Source organism: Ranitomeya imitator, chromosome 5, assembly GCF_032444005.1.
Source record: "Ranitomeya imitator isolate aRanImi1 chromosome 5, aRanImi1.pri, whole genome shotgun sequence".
Classification (NCBI taxonomy): Eukaryota; Metazoa; Chordata; class Amphibia; order Anura; family Dendrobatidae; genus Ranitomeya; species Ranitomeya imitator.
This window is the reverse complement of record NC_091286.1, coordinates 497,763,825-497,790,786: the sequence shown is the minus strand read 5'-3', so window position 1 is coordinate 497,790,786 and position 26,962 is coordinate 497,763,825. Positions and strand designations below refer to the sequence as shown.

Below are 26,962 nucleotides of genomic sequence, written 5' to 3'. Positions count from 1 at the left end.
GTATATTGCCCAGTCAGGTAGTATATTGCCCAGTCAGGTAGTATATTGCCCAGTCACGTAGTATATTGCCCAGTCACGTAGTATATTGCCCAGTCACGTAGTATATTGCCCAGTCACGTAGTATATTGCCCAGTCACGTAGTATATTGCCCAGTCACGTAGTATATTGCCCAGTCACGTAGTATATTGCCCAGTCACGTAGTATATTGCCCAGTCACGTAGTATATTGCCCAGTCACGTAGTATATTGCCCAGTCACGTAGTATACAGCACAGAGCCACGTAGTATACAGCACAGAGCCACGTAGTATATTGCCTAGCCACATAGTATATTGCCCAGTCACGCAGTATATTGCCCAGCTACGTAGTATACAGCACAGAGCCACGTAGTATACTGCCCAATCACGTAGTATATAGCACAGCCCACGCAGTATATAACACTGCCTATGTAGTATACAGCACAGAGCCACGCGGTATGTAACACAGCCCACGTAGTATACAGCAGTGTGGGCACCATATCCCTGTTAAAAAAAATAATTAAAATAAAATATAGTTATATACTCACCTCCTGGGATCCAGCGGAGCTCCGGCGATAGGCGCGCGGCTGCCGCCATCTTCCGTTCCCAGGATGCATTTCGAAATTACCCAGATGACTTAGCGGTCTTGCGAGACCGCTAAGTCTTCTGGGTAATTTCGCAATGCATCACCGGGAACGGAAGATGCGAGCGGCTCAGCGGACAACGGAGGGTGAGTATAGCAGGTTTTTTGTTTTTTTATTATTTTTAACATTACATTTTTTTACTATTGATGCCGTATAGGCAGCATCAATAGTAAAAGGTTGGGGACACACAGGGTTAATAGCGGCGGTAACGGAGTGCGTTACACGCGGCATAATGCCGTCCGTTACTGCCGGCATTAACCCTGTGTGAGTGGAGGGGAGTATGCGGGCGCCGGCCACTGACTGCGGGGAGTAAGGAGCGGCCATTTTCTTCCGGACTGTGCCCGTCGCTGATTGGTCGTGGCTGTTTTGCCGCGACCAATCAGCGACTTGGATTTCCAGGACAGACAATGGCCGCGACTAATAAATATCCGTGACAGAAAGACAGACAGAAAGACAGACAGACGGACGGAAGTGACCCTTAGACAATTTTATAGTAGACTAGATGGTTGCCCGATTCTAACGCATCGGGTATTCTAGAATATGCATGTCCACGTAGTATATTGCCCAGCCACGCAGTATATTGCCCAGTCACGTAGTATATTGCACGGCCCACGTAGTATATTGCCCAGCCACGTAGTATATTGCCCAGCCACGTAGTATATTGCCCAGCCACGTAGTATATTGCCCAGTCACGTAGTATATTGCCCAGTCACGTAGTATATTGCCCAGTGACGTAGTATATTGCCCAGTGACGTAGTATATTGCCCAGCGACGTAGTATATTGCCCAACCACGTAGTATATTGCCCAGTCACGTAGTATATTGCCCAGTCACGTAGTATATTGCCCAGCGACGTAGTATATTGCCCAGCCACGTAGTATATTGCCCAGTTACGTAGTATATTGCCTAGTGACGTAGTATATTGCGCAGCCACGTAGAATATTGCCCAGTGACGTAGTATATTGCACAGCGACATAGTATACAGCACAGAGCCACATAGTATATTGCCCAGTTACGTAGTATATTGCACAGCGACGTAGTATACAGCACAGAGCCACGTAGTATATTTTCCAGTCACGTAGTATATTGCCCAGTGACGTAGTATACAGCACAGAGCCACGTAGTATATTGCACAGCGAAGTAGTATACAGCACAGAGCCACGTAGTATATTGGCCAGTCACGTAGTATATTGCACAGCGAAGTAGTATACAGCACAGAGCCACGTAGTATATTGGCCAGTCACGTAGTATATTGCCCAGCGAAGTAGTATATTGCCCAGCCAGGTTTGTCACAGTTTAAAAAATAAAAAATAAACATATACTCACCTTTCCGAGGGCCCTTTGTAGTCCACGGCAGCTTCCGGTCCCAGGGTTGGTATGAGCGCAGGACCTGTGATGACGTCGCGGTCACATGACCGTGACGTCATGGCAGGTCTTTCTAGCACAGGCGCGCAGGGCCTGTGATGACGTCGCGGTCACATGACCATGACGTCATGGCAGGTCTTTCTCGTGCAGGGCCTGTGATGACGTCGCGGTCACATGACCGTGACGTCATGGCAGGTCCTTCTCCCATATCATCTTTGCCACCGGAACCTGCAATGAAAGATGGCGGCCGGCGCGAGCGACTACGGAGGGCGAGTATAGCAGTTTTTTTAATTATTTTTAACATTACATTTTTTACTATTGATGCCGCATAGGCAGCGTCAATAGTAAAAAGTTGGGGACACACAGGGTTAATAGCGGTGGTAACGGAGTGCGTTACCCGCGGCATAACGCTGTCTGTTACCGCCGGCATTAACCCTGTGTTAGCGGTGACCGGAGGGGAGTATGTGGGCGACACACTTACTGCGGGGAGTAAGGAGCGGCCATTTTCTTCTGGACTGTGCCCGTCGCTGATTGGTCGTGGCAGCCATCACAGGCAGCTGGCGAGACCAATCAGCGAATGAATAACCGAGACAGACAGACAGAAGGACAGACGGAAGTGACCCTTAAGGTACCTTCACACTGAGCAACTTTAGAACGATAACGATAGCGATCCGTGACGTTGCAGCGTCCTGGATAGCGATCTCGTTGTGTTTGACACGCAGCAGCGATCAGGATCCTGCTGTGACATTGCTGGTCGGAGTTTGAAGGCCAGAACTTTATTTTGTCGCTGGATCACCCGCTGACATCGCTGAATCGGCGTGTGTGACCCCGATCCAGCGATGTCTTCACTTGTAACCAGGGTAAACATCGGGTTACTAAGCGCAGGGCCGCGCTTAGTAACCCGATATTTACCCTGGTTACCATTGTAAATGTAAAAAAAAAACACTATATACTTACATTCCGGTGTCTGTCGCGTCCCCCGGCGTCAGCTTCCCTGCACTGTGTCACCGCTCTGCTTTACGGCCGGCGCTTACACAGTGCAGGGAAGCTGACGCCGGGGGACGCGACAGACACTGGAATGTAAGTATGTAGTGTTTTTTTTTTTTTTTTACATTTACAATGGTAACCAGGGTAAACATCGGGTTACTAAGCGCGGCCTTGCGCTTAGTAACCCGGTGTTTACCCTGGTTACCCGGGGACTTCGGCATCGTTGGTCGCTGGAGAGCTGTCTGTATGACAGCTCCCCAGCGGCCACACAACGACTAAACAGCGACGCTGCAGCGATCGGCATCGTTGTCTATATCGCTGCAGCGTCGCTAAATGTGACGGTACCCTTAGACAATTATATAGTAGATAGTCCGTCGACAAAAATAAAAAAAAAAGTCACGGATCTTAGAAGATGGTCACTTAGACCAAATTGTATTTATTTCCTTTTTTTTTAGCAATGTGTTTTTCTTTAACCCCTTCAACCCCGGGCTATTTTCCTTTTTTTTTTTTTTTTTTCGTTTTCATTTTTTCCTCCTCTTCTTACAAGAGCCATAACTTTTTTATTTTTCCATCAACATAGCCATATGAGCGGTTGTTTTTTCTGTGGAATGAGGTGTACTTTTGAATGACACCATTAATTTTACCATGTAGTGTACTTGAAAACAGGGAAAGTGGGTGAAGTGCGGTGAAATTGTAATAAAAGTGCAATTCCACAATTGTTTTTTTTTTAACCATTTACTATGTTTACTATATGGTAAAACTGACCTGTCAATATGATTCAACAGGTCAGCTCAAGTATGGAGACGATGCCAGAAATATATAGTTTTTTTTTTAATTTTTTTTTTAAATAAGCCGTGAAAATTGTTTTCTCTTCCTTTGTCACCATTTTCTGAGACCATAGCGTTTTCATTTTTTGTCATATGGGGCTGTCTGAGGGCTTATTTTTGAACTGACATTTTTACTGAAACCACTTAAGGATGGATGTAATGTTTTGATCGCCTCTTATTGCATTTCAATGCAGTGTTGCTGCAGCCAAAAAAAATGTTATTCTGGCATTTTGGATTTTTTTTTTTCTCATTATGCTGTTTACCGATTGGATTAAATTATTTAATATTTTGATTGTCAGACTTTTCTGTCACGGTCATTAAGTAACTGTTGGAGCCTTTCCTGTTTTTCAGTACATTATATGGTAAAATGAATGGTGTAATTGAAAACTACAACTCATACTTCAAACAAAACGTTATGTAGCTGTGTCAACAGAAAAATAAAAAAAAGTTATGACACTTGAAAGAGGGGTAGGAAAAAATAAATGTGCATAAAACTAAAAATTGCCTAGTCATGAAGGGGTTAATATATATGTTCCAATGACCACTGCAGAAGTGAGGGAGAGAGGTCAGCCAGGAATCGACTGCAGTAACGTTCCGATATTGTAATACTTTCGTGACTACAGTAGACCAAAAGCATATGGGAGACTGAACTCAACCGGAAAGACGTTTTTTGCTTTAATTGCAATCGCTGTCCATCACAAAAACAATCATCCCCTTATTGCCACATGGCTGTAGCATCACATTGTGTGGGTGTTTCCCTATAGCCAGCCCTGAAAGGTTTATGCTGCAATATTTCCAGTTTGCTAAAGAACTTTAAGTAAATGTTAAGCAAAAATAAATGACTTATAAACAGGCACTGTAATGGTGTTTGTGCTTGTTTTTTAAGAAATTCAACCGTACACCTCATTTACAAAATGCCCCTCCTTACTTACGTAGGCTGTTTGTGTCACTTTATAGCACTAGTGGGAAAGGGGGAATAACAATAACTCCTCATTGGCGTCTTTCTGCAAGTCCCATCCAACTCTGGCAACTTTTTGAAAACTGTGCAGGGCTTCACGAGGATGCTCATGGCTGAGAGATATGTGCAGATGCGGGGACACGAACATATTATTCGAGCACTGCTCAGACGCTCAGCATCCGAGCACATTCGCTCATCACTAATTATGACCCAAAAAGTAAATTTGACAAGCAAGTTACAAGAAAAAAAAAAGTTCAGTAGGACATTTTGCAATTTGCTTTTCGGAATTTTACAGCGGCGCCTAGAAAACTTTGGTCCACGTGACTTGTGTCATGGTTAAAGTCATGAAACCCGAGCCTAAACATCAGTTGGAGTACTATTTTTATTTTTTTTCGTGGGGCGGGTGTTCACGACAGCTGAAACTTGCACAGAATTAAGAAATGCTCCTTACTCCACTGAAATGTTCATCATGAGTAGTGTGCAGAACACCAGTCATGATGAATCGGGTCCTTAATGAGATATACTGTATACAGGGCCATTAATCATATTTGTTGATTACTCAGTAATGCTAATTGGAAACGAGTGGCTTACTTACAAAAATTCTTCTGTCCTAGTGAACTGGATGACACCCATCATCTCCGGTTCGGGGGGCTGTACAGCAGATGCTCTGTCCACCTACTGAATTCACTCCTCATTGACATTTAGTAGATGTATTGTTTCTCTTTTGGCTTGAAAACTATAATTGCTGCCAAAGGTTCTTCTGTTAATGACTGACTAGATGGGTGTGCAACATTATTAATCTGGTTATTTCGTGTTTTAGAATTAAGTATGTCAATCACTTTGTAAAGATTTGCTTCTACTTGATGGTTATTTTCCGTTAATTATTGTCAAAAAGCCAAATTTGTTTCCCTGTGATAGTGTTCTATACGAAGACATGAAAAGTCCCAGGTGGGACAGCAGAGTACTGCTCTCGTTTTAGTATGTGGGGTGAATATTCCCTCGGACCTCAATATTGCCTCTTTCTAGGCTATAAATTAGAGACCTTGAAGTAAATGCACCTACAGACTGGTACAGCTGACACACAATTCTCCAGTAGTTGGATCATCACTGGTAGCTCTAGTTCAGGGGTCCCCAACTCCAGGCCTCGAGGGCCGCCAACAGTGCAGGTTTTCAGGATTTCTTTAGTATTGCATCGGTGGTAATGTGTTCATCTGCACAGGTGATGATTTCAACCCCTGTGCAATACTAAGGAAATCCTGAAAACCTGCACTGTTGGCGGCCCTCGAGGCCTGGAGTTGGGGACCACTGCTCTAGTTGATCTATGAAGGCGCACAGTCTGGCACTGTTGACATTATTTGCAATTTTTTTTTGCTAAAATCTCCAATAATACCAATTGTATTTCAGTCATTAGAAATGGTGATGGAGTTTTTAAATTTTGGGCCAGAGTGCATCTAGGTTTATGTGGAACCTAAGATGCAAAACTTATAGAAGATCTTTAATTGTTCAACTCGCTAATGCATAGAGCATCAATACAAAATTCTGCAATATCCAGATAAATAGTCAAACAGTACCATACAATGTTCATATAAATACTGCTATACAAAGTGTATAAGTATAAACCTGCTACCCAATTAATTTGAATATTCTTTTCTCCTATAATCCCACCAAAAGTACCTACGATATGGCCTATTAGTACATATACTACATGCTCTCATACCTTCTACCTACAAGTGTTCACTCACTACACAGAAGCACACAAGCTCGCACGTGCAGCTGAGCAAGTTCATCTCAATCGTCCGGCAGTTCCATGATGGCATGATGGTGAAGGTTCTGAATGATGGAGACGAATCTGAGGCTTTCCCAGTAACAAACTGCGTAAAACAAGGCTGTGTGCTTGCTCCAACCCTGTTCAGTATGCTATTCTCTGCAATGTTAAGTGATGCCTTTAACAACTGTGAAGATGGAATCCAGGTTAGGTACAGGACTGATGGCAAGATTTTCAACCCAAAACGCCTGAAGGTGGTTTTGAAAGTGCATGAGACTGTTATCCGTGAATTATTATTTGCTGATGACTGTGCACTTAATGCTAGCACGGAACAGCAAATGCAGCATGAAATGAACTGTTTTTTTCAAGCCTGCGACAGTTTTGGTCTCGAGATCAACATTAGAAAAACCAAAGTCATGTATCAACCTGTTCCAGGGAAACTATACAAGGAGCCATGTATCACGGTGAAGGAGCAAAACCTCAAAGCAGTCGATAACTTCACCTACTTAGGCAGCACACTTTCCCGTGAAGTTGCCATAGATGCTAAGGTTAATAACATAATTGCCAAAGCCAGTGCCGCCTTCGGGAGTCTGTGTAAGAACATCTGGGGAGAAAAGGGGACTCAGCCTTACCACCAAGCTGAAGGTCTACTGCGCGGTGGTCCTCCCCACACTTCTCTATATTAGCGAGACCTGGACAGTCTACAGCCGGCATGCTAAACGGAAGTGTAATCATTTTCACATGAGTTGCCTCCGCAGACTCCTCCACATCAAGTGGCAAGACAATGTCCCGGACACGGCAATTCTGGAACAAAGGGCTCTGCAGCATTTATACTCCTGCTGAAAGTCCAAGCCAGGTGGGCTGGACATGTGGTCAGAATGCCTGACAGTCGACTACCGAAACAACTGCTGTACGAAGAACTCTGCCAAGGAAAGCGAGCAGTAGAAGCGCTATATAGACTGCCTTAAGGTGTCTCTCAAAAACCTGGAAGTCAACACCAGTGAATGGGAAGAGCTTGCCCTGGATCGTCCATGTTGGTGGGGCAGGATCACCTCAGGAGCACGTGCAGCTGAAGATAGGAAAATCTTTAACGCAAAAAGAAAGCGATCTGTCCGCAACGCACAAGTAGAATCTGGTGTACTGACTACATCTGCTTCCTTATGTCAAGTATGTGGGCAAACCTTCAGGGCCCAAATTGGACTCCTCAGCCACCTCCAGACCCATAACTACTAATTCTCTTCTAACCCTGAAGTCATGGTTATCTTCTACTACGAAGGACGAACATCATCAAGTCGGCCTATTGTGAGACCTACTGTGGTACATTTGATGCAAAATCTTAATTATATTTTTTTAAATTCATAGCCATTAAATACAAATTTGCAGTCGGCACACACAGACAAAAGTAGCCACTTTATTTATTTATTTTTTACCATGAACTTCTAATTGATTGGTTAGTGATGCAGAATTCCCCCCGGTTGTGTACTCTTTCTACAGCACTTTAAAGGGAACTTGACGCCTCGGAAAATGCTATTTACCGTACTTCCCGACGTATAAGATGACTTTTTGACCCCTAAAAATTGTCCCAAAAGTCGGGGGTCATCTTATACGCCGGGTATGGCGTGTGCAGGGAGCGATCCTGCATTTCGGCGTGTGGTTCCCAGAGTCTGGAGGAGAGGAGACTCTCTCCTTCAGGCCCTGGGATCCATATTCATGTAAAAAATAAAGAATAAAAATAAAAAACATGGATATACTCGCCCTCGGACGGGCCCTGGATCACAGCCCTGCTAGCGTCTCCCTCTGTTCCTTAGAATGCGGTGAGTGAAGGACCTTCAGTGACGTCGCGGTCACATGAGCGCTCATGTGACCGCGACGTCACTGAAGGTCCTTCACTCACCGCATTCTAAGGAACAGAGGGAGACGCTAGCAGGGCTGTGATCCAGGGCCCGTCCGAGGGTGAGTATATCCATGTTTTTTATTTTTATTCTTTTTACATGAATATGGATCCCAGGGCCTGAAGGAGAGTCTCCTCTCCTCCAGACCCTGGGAACCACACGCCGTATAAGATGACTGGGTGTATAAGATGACCCCCGTCTTATACGGCGGGCATATCCCAAATGCCATATTTTATATGGAAAAGTTGGGGGTCGTCTTATACGCCCAGTCGTCTTATACGCCAGAAAATACGGTACTTGCAGATATAGGGTTAGTCTACATGTAAATAGGTTTGCAATGCTGTCGGCCACCTTACTTGAAGTGCGGCTCCCCAGAAAGAATCAGCTTATATCCTCTCTGGAGCCGCCGGCTTTCAGGCATAGACTAGTAAACAGAGCTGCTACAATCACCACTGGCAATTCTGTGAGCGACAGCTGTAAGTCCACCTAGGCACTCACTGTGCACAGATGTACTGCAGAGATGGCTGTCAATCAAAGTGCTGTGGCATGCTTACAGTCGTCTCTCACAGTATAGTGAGCGATGACTTTAGCTGCTCGGTGGACAATCCCGTGACTGAAAGCCATCGGCTCCCAGTTCAGTTTCTGAAAGTAGCCATACTTTCAATAAAGCGGTCAGGCGTCATTATAATGCTATTTTACCTGCACATTAACCCTATATCTGTAGGCAAACGGTATTTTGCCAGGTGATAGGTTCCCCTTAAATGGATTGTTGACCATTTGATCAACTTGCACATCATGGTAAATGAATAGTGGCCACTATTGTCTATGCATGCTGCATGTGAATATTGTACACAATATCTATCAATTTATTTTTTGGGGTAGAATTTCGGATCAACTATACCACTTTTTTTTTTTTTTTTTTGCTTGCTGTATGTTTCATTGGGCCAGGTGAGCGCTGGGTTCACATTGATGTGGTTCCTGTGCTTCAAGTGACTGGACTTTTGCTATTTTGGTATAGTGAGACCTATAGCAAGGTCACTAGATACATGTTATCTAATAGATTGCTACTTGAAGTAAAAGTGTAGCACACAGGTCATGGCTAGTAACTGGTTTACCATAGTTAATGCCAATGTTAGGGGTCATACATCATAAGATATAAAAACTGTCAAATAATTAACTTTCTATAAATCTTGTTAATTGCATCGCTGCAATTGTATTTTGTAGAGGACCTGTCACTAGGTCAAAAGTGGACAATTTTTGCTTCTCACTGCTCCCATAAGTGTTTAGGTTTTGTTTTCTTTTTTAATCCACTAGTGATATAGACCTTTTTATTTTGTGCTAGTTTTAATGGTCTTTACCAAGGTGGTATAATGCATAGGATTCTCTGGGAAGGGGTGTTTACGCTCTTCTGCATTATTACCCTATATGCACCACCCCTTTGTAAAAGACCGTAACAAATTGGCACTAAATGAAAAGGCTCAGATCTCTGGAACCATATGGCGGATTGTAAAGAAAAACAGAAAACTGGTTCCTTCAACCTGATGATAATTTTATTTAATTTAAGCTTCATTTAAACCAAGTTCATGAATTATTACAATCACTGAAACACATTTTTCTGGGTATATCGTAATTGTCCAATGATTAGAGATGAGCAAGGTTGTTTGGATTCGGTTCCAAATACGATCGGCATCCAATATTGTTTTTACAATGTTCGTTGAACACAGCCGAACGTCATTAGAGTCAATGGCATGCATATATTGTATACCATGTTACACTCTGAGGAGATAAGATTGTATAGTTTATTATTAATAATATTTTTTTCATATTTTTTATCATGCTATTGTTCTCAGTGTACAAATTTGCCCCTTCAATAGATGAACGTCAGTGGGTTAATCAATTAACCGTGTCTTGATCGAGGTTGTAACGTCTGGGCCTGTGGGTTTTTTTCAATATATATTTTACCTATTTGTTCTATGAATTTAAAAGTATCCTGGAGCGAGAGGAGATGATGCAAATGGGACTTAATAAGATCGCAAACTGAATTTCAGCAAAAGAACCGTGATTTACATTAAATTAGGATTTAGGAGAAAAAAAACCCTGATTTAGCTTAGCGTTATTGAGCATTTGCCTAATAACATTTTGCCTCCTTGAGACAATAATTTGTCTGTGAAACTCCTATATGTCCTCTGCAGAGAAATTGAAAAGAACAGCTCCTTCTCCAAACCTCACATGGAAAGACACAAAGGAGTATTTCAGCTCTGCAAAATTTAATAAATCATCCCATTTCCTAATTCGATCATATTAGATGGTGATGTGGAAGAGGCATTTCAAATCGCATCTCCTCATTAATATACATCAGGCCGGGGAATGGAATGCTTTATGTGGAGATGTCACCGTTCCTGTGTCTTAGTTTACTAAGTGGAACAGGTTGATGTGAAACAGGGGGCTATTTGTCACTGTCTCGTTAAAATGGTTTGGGTCGAGTTATGGAGTCCAGAAATACGCTGGCTGATAAATCAAAACTGGATTGAGTGGACAGGAGGCAGTGATTGATACTGTGACAGGATATGAAGAAGGGCTGGAGATACAAGCTTGTAGGATATTGAAGATGTGCAAAATGGCCTCAGAGTATGAATATTATTCAAAGCTGTGGGATATTTATATTATCTTGAAATAGTAGGTAGTTACAGAGAATAGTTTCTAGAAGGAGAATTACATCGGCCCACCAAGTACTAATGTGAATTTTAAAATCATATATTTTCTTTTGTGTATAAAGCTAGTGTCTAAATATACATTTTAACTTCCTTTAATCTGATAATCCAGAAAGTCTGATATATCTGGCACATAGCTCCAGCATAGAAATGCAAAATAATGACATTTACTAGAGCAGAAATAGAAAACTTAGTAGGGAGAACCAGATCCAACATTGCCAGTTATAAACCAGTTCCAGGCTCATGCACATTTTTAAGGAGACGTCCATACAGATCTGATTTACTGTGGAATTACCCATAGGAAAAAGCAAAGGGAAAATTCTCCTTAAAGTCCACACCATATTTTGATGTAGATTTTGTTGTATACAAATATGATTTAGGCCAAAAGGACACTTCTGTTTGGTCCTACCAGTCTAATGGAGTCCTATGGAAACACATGAAGGCTTTTATTTGGCATACACATTAAGCAGAGAACACAAACATGATCTGAACACTCCAGTTAAAATGATTGGGAGTTAATTAAGCGAGAGCTTTCACAGATTATTACACTCTTTTCAGGAAGCAAAAGAGTACACAGAGACCACAGATTTTACCGGGAAGATACATACACTTATCTGTGTCTGTGTATAGTGTAAAGGTGCACATGCACCAAAAATACATGTCTGCTGTACGATCCAGTCAGACCAACCGACCATCTAATGTTTATCGATCACCCGTGGCAGCACCATGAGAGAGGGGAGCAGCCCTTCAAGGCAAGGAAACTTACAGGCATAAAAGGGCGGCACCTCTCCAATGTATCAGTTGGTTTCCTGTCCTGTCCTTGATGGGTGAACCTCTTGCAGGCATACCTGAAGATCAGAAGAAATGGATGATCGTTTTCCAAGGCCCGGACATTCTGTTCAGGCAGTGGTATTTTCCCTGCCTTGGTTGGTGCCACTTATCTGGAAGCACCACAGAGGGTCCAGGGGGACTTTCACTCTTATGTGTGGGCGCAGGTGAGCTGTATCCTGGGTAGGGATAGGTGTCTCTGGTAGCGTGGCTCTTCAGGCACTGGCACATGCCAGGCAAGAAGACAGAAGTATATGCTGGACTAGGTCGCTGCCAGCAGGTTCGGGAGTAACGTGCGATATGACAAGCAGGCCACAAGATCAACCTGCTGACCTGGCTTTTAAGAGGCTACCGGAGCAAGGATCGGCATGTCCCTTCTCGTTGTCCCATCCGAAAGAATGGGTGCACTCAAGCAGCAGTAGCCTTAGCAGCAGCATGTGCAACAGCTTGTTGGGACGCCCCAGCAGCAAGCGGAACAGTGTCGACCCCGTAGCAGTACTGGCGGTGGCCGTGTTGGTGAGAAACGGAGTTCTGCAGGCAGTGGCAGATCCAGTTAGAGGAACTTCAGCAGAGTGGACGAGTCTTCAGCCTCTCGAGATGGTCTTTCGGCTGAGATGTGTCCCCCCCACATAATCTGGTACCATTTGATTGCCTCACACTGATAAGTGAGCTGTCATTTTTGTTACCAGGGAAAGAAGTGTGCAGGAAAGTCTAAACACAAGGGGTGTACACTTTGCAGAAATCTATTGCCTGACTCCTACCTAAAGACTTTGTCAGTTTTGTATAGAGCAGACAGTAGCGGAGGAGACGCTCGTAATGGATTGGGTGGTGGAACCACTGTGCCAAAGCCCAAGGGAGGCCTGGAGGGGCGTGACTAGGAGCCTCACCCAATCCGACCACCGACATGCAGCTGCTATCGACACTGCGGTCCGTGTAGATGCTAGGGAAATGATCCTGGTGCTACTCCAGGACTGACCTTGGGAAGATGGTGGATGAACCCCTAGGATTGGGTAGCTGGGATGGCCCGGGGGAATGTCCAACAGATGCAGGCAGGCAGAGAAGATGACAGGAACTGCAGGTGTAGACAGGACAGTCTGACGGAGAAATGAGCACTGGCAGGTGAAGCTGTCTCGGCTGCCATAGAGGTGAGCACTGGCGGGTGCAGCTGGCTTGGCTGCCGTTGAGGTGAGCATTGGCGGGTGCAGCTGGCTCGGTTGCCGTTGAGGTGAGCACTGGCGGGTGCAGCAGGCTGAAATGCAAGTACTGGGACCTGAGAACTAACAAGCGTGTTAGGAACACTCACAACATTACACAGGCACCTCCATGTTGGAGGAGGCGGTTTAAATAGTAAGTGACCTCCAGCTATTGGCTGGGGACACTTTAGAGGAACGTGCGCGGCCCCTTTAAGAAAGAGGAAGTGTGCGCATGAGCGCTCTAAGCACAGTGCCTGGAGACCTGCTAGGAGTGCATACACCCCAGGCAGTACCAGACCCGGAAGGAGCAGGATGGGAGCCTCGGTGGTGAGTACGTTGATGTCTGCAGGGAGAGAGGGACTGCAGGCAGAGATGCGGGCGCTACAACGCCAGCTTTCCACCAACCTAAGATCAATAATCAGGGCAGAAGTTAGAGAGTCCCTAAAATCCCTTTTCCAGGAAGAGGTCCAGGGGAAGAAGAATTAAAGGGCTAGGTCCCCAGGGTTGGATGTCTCTAGTGTTTCAGATAAGGCTACTTTCACACTAGCGTCGGATTTGGCCCGTCGCATTGCGTCGGGCCGAGATTCCCACACTAGCGTTTGTTGTGCCGCACAACGGGTGCAGCGGATGCATTTCTCCGGCGCATCCGCTGCCCCATTGTGAGGTGCGGGGAGGTGGGGGCGGAGTTCCGGCCGCGCATGCGCGGTCGGAAAAAGCGGTCTGTCGGCTGCAAAAAATGTTACATTTAACGTTTTTTGCTCCCGGCGGTTCGCCACAACACGGCGCAACCGTCGCAAGTCAATACATCGCAATGCGTCAGTAATGTAACTCTATGAAGCAAAAACAACTTTGCAGGATGCGTTTTTTCCCCTAAACGACGCATTGCGTGCGACGTATAAAAAAAAACGCCAGTGTGAAAGTAGCCTAAGGAAGATGACTCCTCGGAATCCTCTTCGGCAGCCTCCTTTTCTTCAGACGATAACACAGGTCGTCTGTTTCCCTATAGAACAGATGGACAAATTTGTAAAGGCAATTAGGACAACAATGGGGATAGTCAAGTCCAAGCCCTACAAATCAGTTCAGAACATTGTTTGGAGGCTTTGACCAAAGGAATCGTAGGTCATTTCCTTTAAACAAAAAGATAGGCGCCTTGATACAGAGGGAATGGAAAACCCCTGAAAAGATAGGCTCCCTTCTCCTGTCATTTGAGGAGATATCCCTTTGATGAGCCTTCCTTGTCAAGCTGGAACAAAGCCCCTAAAATGGATGTGGCCATGGCAAAGGCTTATAGAAAAACGTCTCTCCCCTTTGAAGACTTGGGGAATTTAAAAGACCCCCTCAACAAGAAAGTAGATACCTTCCTTAAAGGTACATGGGAGATATCTGCAGCAGCCCTAAAACCTGCAGTGTTTGCTACATGTACAGCCAAATCCTTAATTATCTGGTTGGATCGTCTTTAAGCCCAGTTTAAGGACAAAACCTCTAGAAACTGCATCTTGGCCACTGTCCCTCTTATGCGAGGGGCTGCAGCTTTTCTGTCGGACCCTTCAAAAGACTCAATTCATTCAGCGACGAGATCTGAAGCCCTTTCAAACGCGTCTCATAGGGTCTTATGGTTGAAATGGTGGCCAGGTGACCTCCAGACTAGAACAAAGCTGTGTGCCATTCCGTGTGAGCGGGAAATACCTGTTTGGCCCAGTTTTGGAGGAACTTTTGGAAAAGGCTGGTGATACTAAGAATACATTTCCCATCTTGTCCTTCCCATCCTACAAGCGATCCTTCAGCAAAAGAGAGTTTGCCCGTGGGAAACCCTCTAGAGATCAGAACAAATGGGAAGACCAGAAGAGGAAAAGTAGACGTTTCGTGTTCACAACCTCCCCCCTGGATTAAAAAAAAAAACGGGCCAATGACTTCCAGTGCAGGTGGGAGGAAGGCCTTCGTCTTTTTTCCAGGCCTGGGAAGAATTATCAGGGACTAATTTGAAACTTGGCCTGATAGAATCCGGGATAAAGATGGAGTTCCAATTCCTGCAAGGAAGGTTCATTGTAACTCCCGCTCGGTCTTTGACAGCAGACCGGTTAGAGTCAGAAATCTCAGAGCTGGTGCAGAAAAGCTGTCCTATTAGAGGTTCCCATGTTAGAAAGGGAACGCGGGAAAAATAAGGGCCTGAATAAATTCCCAAGAATCCTTTCTTTCAAAATTAGAATCTGTAAAATCTGCAGTTAGTCATTAAGGGAGTAGTCAGACACTTCCAATTTAGGGCCCTCCTATTTGGCCTCGCTATTGCCCCTCTTGTCTTCACCAAAGTGGTGGATGGTGTCATAGCCCATCTCCGGGAAAGGAATATATTGATTGTCCCATGTTTGGATGATTTTCTAGTAGAAGAGTAAGCAATTAAGCCCGGTATTGCACTACCCAGCTAGATGGAGTAATGTCCACTTTAGAATGCTTAGGCTGGCTATTGAACCTTAAAAAAATCAAGGTTAGAGCCTTTAAAAGTACAGGCATTTATGAGGGTTCTGCTGGACTCTGAGGTGCAGGAGTGTCAGCTCCCAGGTGGTAAAATAGAAAACATCCAACGCCTGGTGTTAAGGGCCCTGAAGTTCCCCACCATGTCTCCTAGAAGTGCTACGTTCCTTTTAGGTTCTCTGAGGTATTGCAGTCCTGTGGGCCCAATTCCATACTAGACCCTGACAATGGGATGTGTTAAGAAATGACATTTCCCTTAGAGGGCACCTAAAAGGAAAGATGGGAACCCAATCCAGATCCTTAATGGAGGTGACAATCGCTTATTCCATCTAGCTGAAAGTTATCTCATGTCATTGACGGCTCTTCACATAAGAGGAAAAGAGAACATCAAAGCAGACTCTTTAACCCCTTAATCCCATATGACGTACTATCCCATCAAGGTGACCTGGGACTTAATTCCCAGTGACGGGATAGTACGTCATATGCGATCGGCCACGCTCACGGGGGGAGCGCGGGCGGGTGTCAGCTGACTATCGCAGCTGGCATCCGGCACTATGTGCCAGGAGCGGTCACGGACCCCCCTGGCACAATAACCCCCGGCACACTGCGATCAAACATGATAGCAGTGTTCCGGCGGCATAGGGAAGCATCGCACAGAGAGGGGGCTCCCTGCGTGCTTCCCTGAGACCCTCGGAGCAACACGATGTGATCGCGTTGTTCCGAGGGTCTCCTACCTCCTTCTCCCTGCAGGCCCCGGATCCAAAATGGCCGCAGGGCTACATCCGGGTTCTGCAGGGAGGTGGATTACCAGCGCCTGCTCAGAGCAAGCGCTGGTAAGCCTGCAGCCCTGCATGTTAGATCGCTGATCTGACACAGTGCTGTGCAAAGTGTCAGATCAGTGATCTGTCACTATAACATGATGCGCCCCCCCCCCCCCCCGGGGCAATGTTATAAGGTAAAAAAAAAAAAATATTCACATGTGTAAAAAAAATAAAAATAAATAAAAATCCCTAAATAAAGAAAAAGACATACCGTATATACTCGAGTATAAGCTGAGATTTTCAGCCCATTTTTTTGGGCTGAAAGTCCCCCTCTCGGCTTATACTCGAGTCATATACCCGGGTGTCGGCAGGTGAGGGGGAGTGGGGCTGTGTAGTCATACTTACCTGCTGCGGCGCGGTCCCTGCAGTCCCTGGCTTCTCCGGCGCTGCAGATTCTTCCTGTACTGAGCGGTCACATGGCACCGCTCATTACAGAAATGAATAGGCGGCTCCACCCCCATAGGGGAGGAGCCGCATATTCATTGCTGTAAATGATCGGTGCCATGTGACCGCTCAATTACAGGAAGAAGCTGCAGCGCCGGAGAAGCCAGGGACTGCAGGGACCGCGCCGCAGCAGGTAAGGGGAGCGCAGCGCTATAATTACCTGCTCCTCGCTCCGGCTCCGTCTGCAGCGTCCTCTAGCATTGACGCTCAGGTTAGAGGGCGCTGTGACGTAGTCAGTGCGCGCCCTCTGCTGAGCGTCAGTGCTGGAGACGGAGCCACATGAGGAGCAGGTAATTATTGAAAGCGCCGGCGTCCTGAGAAGAGAGGTGAGTATGTGATTTTTTTTTTTTTTTATTGCAGCCGCATTCTATATGGCACAGCATTATAAGGAACACCTATGGGGCCATAATCAAAGGTGCAGAGCATATATGGCACAGCATTATAAGGAGCACCTATGGGGCCATAATCAAAGGTGCAGAGCATATATGGCACAGCATTATAAGGGGCATCTATGGGGCCATAATCAAAGGTGCAGAGCATATATGGCACAGCATTATAAGGAGCACCTATGGGGCCATAATCAAAGGTGCAGAGCATATATGGCACAGCATTATAAGGAGCACCTATGGGGCCATAATCAAAGGTGCAGAGCATATATGGCACAGCATTATAAGGAGCACCTATGGGGCCATAATCAAAGGTGCAGAGCATATATGGTACAGCATTATAAGGAACACCTATGGGGCCATAATCAAAGGTGCAGAGCATATATGGCACAGCATTATAAGGAGCACCTATGGGGTCATAATCAAAGGTGCAGAGCATATATGGAACAGCATTATAAGGAGCATTTATGGGGCCATAATCAAAGGTGCAGAGCATATATGGCACAGCATTATAAGGAGCACCTATGGGGCCATAATCAAAGGTGCAGAGCATATATGGCACAGCATTATAAGGAGCACCTATGGGGCCATAATCAAAGGTGCAGAGCATATATGGCACAGCATTATAAGGAGCACCTATGGGGCCATAATCAAAGGTGCAGAGCATATATGGCACAGCATTATAAGGAGCACCTATGGGGCCATAATCAAAGGTGCAGAGCATATATGGCACAGCATTATAAGGAGCACCTATGGGGCCATAATCAAAGGTGCAGAGCATATATGGCACAGCATTATAAGGAGCACCTATGGGGCCATAATCAAAGGTGCAGAGCATATATGGCACAGCATTATAAGGAGCACCTATGGGGCCATAATCAAAGGTGCAGAGCATATATGGCACAGCATTATAAGGAGCACCTATGGGGCCATAATCAAAGGTGCAGAGCATATATGGCACAGCATTATAAGGAGCACCTATGGGGCCATAATCAAAGGTGCAGAGCATATATGGCACAGCATTATAAGGAGCACCTATGGGGCCATAATCAAAGGTGCAGAGCATATATGGCACAGCATTATAAGGGGCATCTATGGGGCCATAATCAAAGGTGCAGAGCATATATGGCACAGCATTATAAGGAGCATTTATGGGGCCATAATCAAAGGTGCAGAGCATATATGGCACAGCATTATAAGGGGCATTTATGGGGCCATAATCAAAGGTGCAGAGCATATATGGCACAGCATTATAAGGGGCATCTATGGGGCCATAATCAAAGGTGCAGAGCATATATGGCACAGCATTATAAGGAGCATCTATGGGGCAATAATGAACGGTGCAGAGCATTGTATATGGCACAGCTTTCTATGGAGCATCTATGGGGCCATAATGAACGGTATGGAGCATTCTATATAGCACAGTTGTATATGGAGCATCTATGGGGCAATAATGAACGGTATGGAGCATCTATTTTTATTTTTGAAATTCACCGGTAGCTGCTGCATTTTCTACCCTAGGCTTATACTCGAGTCAATAAGTTTTCCCAGTTTTTTGTGGCAAAATTAGGGGGGTCGGCTTATACTCGAGTATATACGGTATATATTGTTCCCATAAATGCATTTCTTTATCTAAATAATAAAAAAACAATAAAATTACACATATTTAGTATCGCCGCGCCCGTAACGAACCCACCTATAAAACTGTCCCGCAAGTTAACCCCTTCAGTGAACGCGGTAAAAAACAAACACAAAACGAGGCAAAAAACGCTTTATTATCATACTGCCGAGCAAAAAATGGAATAACACGCGATCAAAAAGACAGATATAAATAACCATGGTACCGCTGAAAACATCATCTTGTCCCGCAAAAAACGAGCCACCATACAGCATTATCAGCGAAAAAATGAAAAAGTTATAGTCCTCAGAATAAGGCGATGCAAAAATAGTTTTTTTTTAAATTCTTTTCTTTTTGTATAAAAGCGCCAAAACATAAAAAAGATATAAATGAGGTATCGCTGTAATCGTACTGACCCGAAGAATAAAACTGCTTTATCAATTTTACCAAACGTGGAACGGTATAAACGCCCCCCAAAAAGAAATTCATGAGTAGCTGTTTTTTGATCATTCTGCCTCACAAAAATCGGAATAAAAATTGATAAAAAAAAGTCACGTGCCCAAAAATGTTACCAATAAAAACGTCAACTCGTCCCGCAAAAAACAAGACCTCACATGACTCTGTGGACCAAAATATGGAAAAATTATAGCTCTCAAAATGTGGAGACACAAAAACTATTTTTTGCAATAAAAAGCATCTTTTAGTCTGTGACGGCTGCCAATCATAAAAATCCGCTAAAAACCCCCGCTATAAATAGTAAATCAAACTCCCTTCATCACCCCCTTAGTTAGGGAAATAAAATAAAATTAAAAAAATTTATTTCTATTTTCCCATTAGGGTTAGAGCTAGGGTTAGGATTAGGGCTATGGTTAGCGCTAGGGGTAGGGTTAAGGTTAGGGCTAGGGTTAGTGCTAGGGTTGGGGTTGTGGCTAGGGTTAAGGTTTCAGTTAGAATTGGGGGTTTCCACTGTTTAGGCACATCAGGGGCTCTCCAAACGTGACATGGCGTCCCATCTCAATTCCAGCCAATTCTGCGTTGAAAAAGTAAAACAGTGCTCCTTCCCTTCCGAGCTCTCCCGTGCGCCCAAACAGGGGTTTACCCCAACATATGGGGTATCCGCGTACACAGGACAAATTGGACAACAACTTCTAGGGTACAATTTCTCTTGTTACCTTTGAGAAAATACAAAACTGGGGGCTAAAAAATAATTTTTGTGGAAAAAAAATAATTTTTTATTTTCACGGCTCTGCGTTATAAACTGTAGTGAAACACTTGGGGGTTCAAAGTTCTCAAAACACATCTAGTTAAGTTCCTTGAGGGGTCTAGTTTCTAATATGGGGTCACTTGTGGGGGGTTTCTACTGTTTAGGTACATTAGGGGCTCTGCAAGCGCAATGTGACGCCTGCAGACCAATCCATCTAAGTCTGCATTCCAAATGGTGCTCCTTCCCTTCCGAGCTCTGCCATGCGCCCAAACGGTGGTTCCCCCCCAGATATGGGGTATGAGCGTACTCAGGACAAATTGTACAACAACTTTTGGGGTCCAATTTCTCCTGTTACCCATGGGAAAATACAAAACTGGGGGCCAAATATAATTTTTGTGGGAAAAATAATTTTTATTTTCTCGGATCTGCGTTATAAACTGTATTGAAACACTTGAGGGTTCAAAGCTCTCACAACACATCTAGTTAAGTTCCTTAGGGGGTCTACTTTCCAAAATGGTGTCACTTGTGGTGGGTTTAAATGTTTAGGCACATGAGTGGCTCTCCAACATGGCATCTGATCTCAATTCCTGCCAATTTTGCATTGAAAAGTCAAACCGCGCTCCTTCCCTTCCGAGCTCTGCCATGAGCCCAAACAGTAGTTTACCCCCACATATGGGGTATCTGCGTACTGAGGACAAATTGTACAACAACATTTGCGGTCCAATTTCTCCTGTTACCCTTGGTAAAATAAAACAAATTGGATCTGAAGTAAATTTTATGTGAAAAATTCGTGTGAAGCACCTGAAGGGTTAATAAACTTCTTGAATGCGGTTTTGAGCACCTTGAGGGATGCAGATTTTAGAATGGTGTCACTTTTGGGTATTTTCTATCATATAGACCCCTCAATGTGACTTCAAATATGATGTGGTCCCTAAAAAAATGGTTTTGTAAAAATGAGAAATTGCTGGTCAACTTTTAACCCTTATAACTCCCTAACAAAAAAAAAAAATTTTGGTTCCAAAATTGTGCTGATGTAAAGTAGACATGTGGGAAATGTTACTTATTAAGTATTTTATGTGATATTTCTCTGTGATTTAAGGGCATGAAAATTCAAAGTTGGAAAACTGCGAAATTTTCAAAATTTTCGCCAGCTTTCCATTTTTTTTTCACAAATAAACGCAAGTCATATCAAAGAAATTTTACCACTATGATGAAGTACAGTATGTCACGAGAAAGCAATGTCAGAATCACCAGGATCCATAAAAGCGTTCCAGAGTTATTGCTTCATAAAGGGACAGTGGTCATAATTGTAAAAATTGGCCCGTCATTAATGTTCAAACCACCCTTAGGGGTAAAGGGGTTAATCTAGGTTATTGATGAAAATATTGGGGTTTTTTCCCTACAAGTGTGACGTTTGAGCATGTTTAAAGCACATGGTACACAGTCTGTCTACATTCTGCCATGTAATTTTATAATCTCTGCTACATTGGGTTCCCGAAAACAATTCACATAAAGCAACCAAGTTCACATGTGTGGATTTTGCTCTGGAAACATTTTGAAAAATGGGCTGCTTGGTGCGTCATGTTTGAGAATAATGGACAGTGAATGGGAAAAAATACCCTCTCCCACCAGTGTGGGTTTAATCAAGCTATTAATCTAGCACCTTATTCTACCCTAGGGAGCACTAAATAACCTGACACACTTCAGGTTGTGTTGCTGAAAATGGTTTCATGCACAACACATGTGATCCTTATGTTTAGAAAGCTACTTGCCCCACATAATGCAAGGACCACCACTTTTGAAATACTGTACCTTGCAAATTAGTGAGCTGACACTGTCACATTATGGATTTCTCTGTTGAATTTAGTCTAGAGCATTGGAATTGGAACTGTAAAAAGCAAATTGCAACTTCAAATTATGGAAAATAATATTAAAACATTCATCTACAATCCAACACCAAGAGTTGTTTGCATTGTAATTTATTTTATATATGGCCATAAATTCTGTTGTTCAAGGTGTTTAGAATTGCCACTACACATATAAAGACATAGACACAATTGTTGGTACCCTTGTATTAGGAGAAGAAAAACCGTCAAATGGTTAGTGAAATAACTTGAAACTTACAAAAGTAAATTAAAATTTAGTGAATATCAACCAATCAAAATCAGGCAATTGCTTTTGAATTGTGGTTCGATGGAAAAAAAAATTAAAATGGTTTGAACAAAAATTATGGAAAAGATGGAAAATATATTGACCGTAGGGACATGTTAAACTAAGGTGTGTCCTTTAATTGGCATCACAGATGTCTACAAACTTGTGTTCAGTGTCCGTAATGGCAGTTCCCTTTTCACCACTCCACAGGCTCTGTGCTTCCTTGAGGCAACTTCCCACCAAGTTACCAGCAAATTCAGAGAGAAATCATTTCCAAGGCAGCAGAGAGATGATTCTGTTCCTTTTATTCATCCAAAATGCATCATAAAAGCAACGTTGTGTCCAGCAAGCTTCCTGTTTCAAGCATAAACTAAATGGCAGGTAACGGTAACGAATTGGCTTCATTTGTATTTTGTTTTCTGCTTGAAAAAGTCTGCTTTCTGGCTGAAACATTGGTTTTGATGCTTTTTGGTTGGATAAAGGAATAGACTAACAACTAAAAACACCACCTTTGACCCCATTGAGGTTTTTTTGTGCCTCCTGAGGAACCACTGTCAACAGTGGCAATTCATGTCCAAAAAGGATTTGCTGACTAACTGATGCAAATGGGTGCAATGAGACCCCAATGATTACTATGGTATCAGTCTGGTTTCCATTTGGTGTTGAGCCTTTTTTTCCCATTCTAAAAACGTATAATTCTGACCCCTAGATAGTTCCCATAATAATCATTGGGGTCCTCCTGTTTGCATCAGTTAGCAAATTGGTCTGTTTTAGGATTGAATTCAGTTTGTGTTCCTGAAATGGAGCAGTCCACATTGTAGATATTAAACATTTTTTAGTAAGGTGACTTGTCAGTTGTGGTTTCACAATGAAATCCTAATAAGAATTTTACAGAAAGCATTCATTTTGTATATGGAACTTCTTGATGGTAAATATTATATGTTCCCAGTCTAACAGATCCTGATTTTTGTCCACTTATGTGATCTTAGAATATGTTCTAGATTCCTGTTAATCCAATTCCATTTGGGCACACATCGCACACATTTCATCTCGGCGCTTTACGCTAGAATCCCCTTGGATGTTATAAAGGTCTTGTTAACTTCTTATATTGAAAGAAACAATATAATAGAGTATTATTTCAGTTGTTTATTTAGCATTTGATTACACGATGATGCTAGAGGGAAGAATATTAGTCACAATGGGGCTTAATATTCCTCTTCTATTCACCATCTTTATCTGTACTCTAACGGCAAAGTTAATTTGTGCCAGAAGTGCTTCCCGCATTCTGCAAATTTATTCATAAGAAAGTTTTCCTCTTTAAGCTCGAAGCTTTTGTGATACAAGGAAAAAAGATTTTCCTATTTTCCTTATATACTCTTCTTGAAGTTCTTCCAAATTAGGTTTTAAATGCCAATTAGGAGGTTGAATATAATAAAATAAAAGCAAATACAACCAAAATGGCCCAACCTTATGGCTAGTTAGACTGTTGAGAGAACAAGCGGAACCTTTGCTCTTAGCGTGGCTTTGAGAAAGATATCCAGCTTAATGAACACATTAATTAGAAATATAACTATTTATAAGATGATAATTAGAGACGAAGCACGGTAAACTGGGCTTTTCCTGCAATTAATGGAGGATTAATTACTGGAGGTAATGAAGTGGATTTTTAAATACATTAAGGTGAAGTACAGAGATGTGCAAGGCTTTGTGATAGTTGCATAATTATTTCAGGCTGTTTGAGCATAGCTCGTATAAGATCGCTAATAAGCATCATTGCATCATTATGTATGCACTTAAAAAGACTTACCACCAAAATGAATCCCTAATTATTTCTAATTGGCAGGACTCTGTGTAGTCATTGAGCTGTTTGTAGCCATTTTAAGGTTCATTTAACTATGCTTCGGGCCATGTGATGGGGAGGAAAAAAAACCTTAAAAAAAAAAATCCCTTCTACTACACCCTGGCCTTGACTAGCACCGTTAATCAGTTGTTTTGGGCTCAGGTTTAAATGCACTTACACAGGTTGAGGTCAAAGCCTGGTGTAGTCTAAGCAAAGTTGTTTTTTTCAGGCACTTGACTATGTTCATTAGCAATTATTAAAATAATTGTGTCTGTCAGTGTATTTGGGTTTTCACTGTGACTCTGCTTTCTTTCATCACTCTTCTTCTTATTGGATATTAATTTCTCTGTATGACAAATATTTTTCCTGATTCCTGCTCCCTCCCACACACAAAATGAGGTTCTTCTAATAATTCCATTTCTGTGTTCATTTGCTAACTTAAAACAGGGCTGTGCATTTCATCGCAGTCCTCTAACTTGCTTCTGATTGATTGTTGAGAGAAAGTTTCTTCCCAAGGACAATATGTAGGCTTTTAAGGGCATCTCCGAGGAATTGGTCATTAAGCATTAAGAAGGCAAGCAATAAGAAGCCAAATAGAATTTTGACATTTGCAAGATTGTAGTAGTTAGTGGCATCTATATGTAAAAATGTTGACAGCTGTTAATATTAAAGGCATTCAAGTTGGCAAAAGATATTGCATGTTTTGATTGTTTGGTTTGCTCTTTTTATGTGCTTGGTTTATTTATGTCTCATTTGAGGGTTTCTTTGCCTTATCGAAATGTCAGTTCCAAATAATTTATTGTCAATGGTATATGATTGGTGTATAGTTATTTTTATCTCCCTATATCAGATTTATTATTATATCCCATTAGGAAGGAGTCTGTGAAAGTTATTCAATGGGTACCTTGTCCTGTTAAACCTAATCAGAGCCATGTGTGGCGTGCTGTTAAGGTATATAAACCATTCGTATCGCTTAAGAAAACAGTGGTGAAGCAAATTGTAGTCTAATAAAAGGAAGGTCAGCTTTGCCTTTTCCCCTCTTATGAAAATGTGGTTCTAATCATTCCTTTCATGTCTCAATATGAGGGTAAAAAAGTTGAAACGTGCAGATTTTTAATATCAATAACGGTACCTTGATATTTCATTTTCAGACTTTTAATTTTCGACATTTTATTCTAAGTGGTGGTAGAGCAAATGCTTTATTCTTAACAAGCTGGTGATATCATTGACCTAACTTACTTTGGTTTAGGCAGTCAAACCAATTAAATACTACATCTAAATGTTGAATTGCTTTTCCGACTTGAGAAGTTTACTGAATTTATCTCCTGTCATACTACTGGGTGGTAGATGTGTGTATGTAGCTCTATAGTGTAACTTTTCTAGAAAAGTATCAAATTGTTGGAACGCACTCCCTTTGCTCCTTAGTTGCTTCCAACAGGTAAGTAAAGCTACAGATTTTAAACATCCTTCATTTAAAAAATATAATTGACTCTGGAAGCAAGGTGTATTCAGCTCTGGTTATGAGGAGAAAAAAAAAGAAAAAAATTAAATAATGCTAATTCGATATAGGTCCTTTTAGGTCATGCTTCTCTAAGACACCATTGTTCTGTATGTCACGGTGGTAACTCTTTTGCATTCTTGTTGCCGTGCTACTCACTAAGTTCGCTGCTATGCATATCCTCAATGTCTGCACCAACTCTGCTGCATATCCCTGATGTCTCCACATGTTTATAGGGGGTGTCGCCAGATCCTGCAGGAATGTAATCCTGCTGTGTCCTGCAGAAATTTAACCTTTCTGTAGCCTGCAAGGTTTGGATTTCCCAGCCAATCACCAACCAGCTGGTGCTATATTAGGCAGCTCCTGCCTGAGCTTAGGTTTCAGTTGCTGTTTTCATCTAGTTCCTGTCAAGGTCTTTTGTTTATCCCTCCCATTACTGACAAGGCTTGTCTTTTTGTCCTGTTTGTTCTCTCCGGTCCTGACCTCGGCTACGTATCCAGATACTGTGCTGCCTGCCCCAACCTCTGTCTGTCTGACTATGCTTGTGCCTCGCCCCTCTGTACCTCGCATATCTGCTCTGACCCGTAGTTCAGCTGCTGCAGGTCCGGACACTTTCTTGGAATGGTACTCGGTGGCTATCCTACAGCCCAAACCTATCCTCACCATAAGAAGCGCTAGTGAAGACCAGGTAGCCGCCACTGTCATGCCCCTCCAGGGTAAGTCCGGCCAGTGGCGCAATGGATCCACACCCACCACTGTCATACTGTACTTGGCCAAAACTTCCCCCTTCTCTATTCATTTTTTTTGTCGGGTGCATAATGCTCTTGTGCAATTTATTCTATCTCCAGACGAAAACATAGTTCATATCTATATTACAGCACTGTTATAGGATGCCACATTGCCTTGTTCAATGATAACTAAGCTGGTATTATGATGTGGAAATGTGTAGGAGTCACAAAGTTCATACATGCTCACCTAAGGGAGATAAGGAGCTGCTAATTTAGGTTAACATGGCTGAGATCATAACGCATATGCATTCATCGGCTGAAGTGTTGTAAAGCGCACCTTATTTGACGTATAGACACACTTTATCCATCATATAGCCATTGCCAGAAGGATGCGTACTCTATTTTTGTCATGTAAGAAATGTCATGCCAAGATGAGTAATGTCAGAACTTTTCCCACCTTTTAATATCGCCCATAATCTGTACAATTCAGTTGAAAAATAAACTGAAATCTTTTCGGATAGGGAATAAAAAAATAATGAACTTAAATAATATGGTTGCATTAATTTTCTGCACACCTTTTAAACTAATACTTTGTTGAAGTACCCTTTGAGCTGAAGAAG

General features: G+C 43.0%; 1 protein-coding gene across 2 annotated transcripts in view; it reads left to right on the top strand.

Moving 5' to 3' along the window:
• RSRC1 (arginine and serine rich coiled-coil 1) overlaps positions 1–26,962 on the top strand; it is a 452,089-nt gene that overhangs the window by 24,319 nt on the left and 400,808 nt on the right. The window lies entirely within an intron of this gene.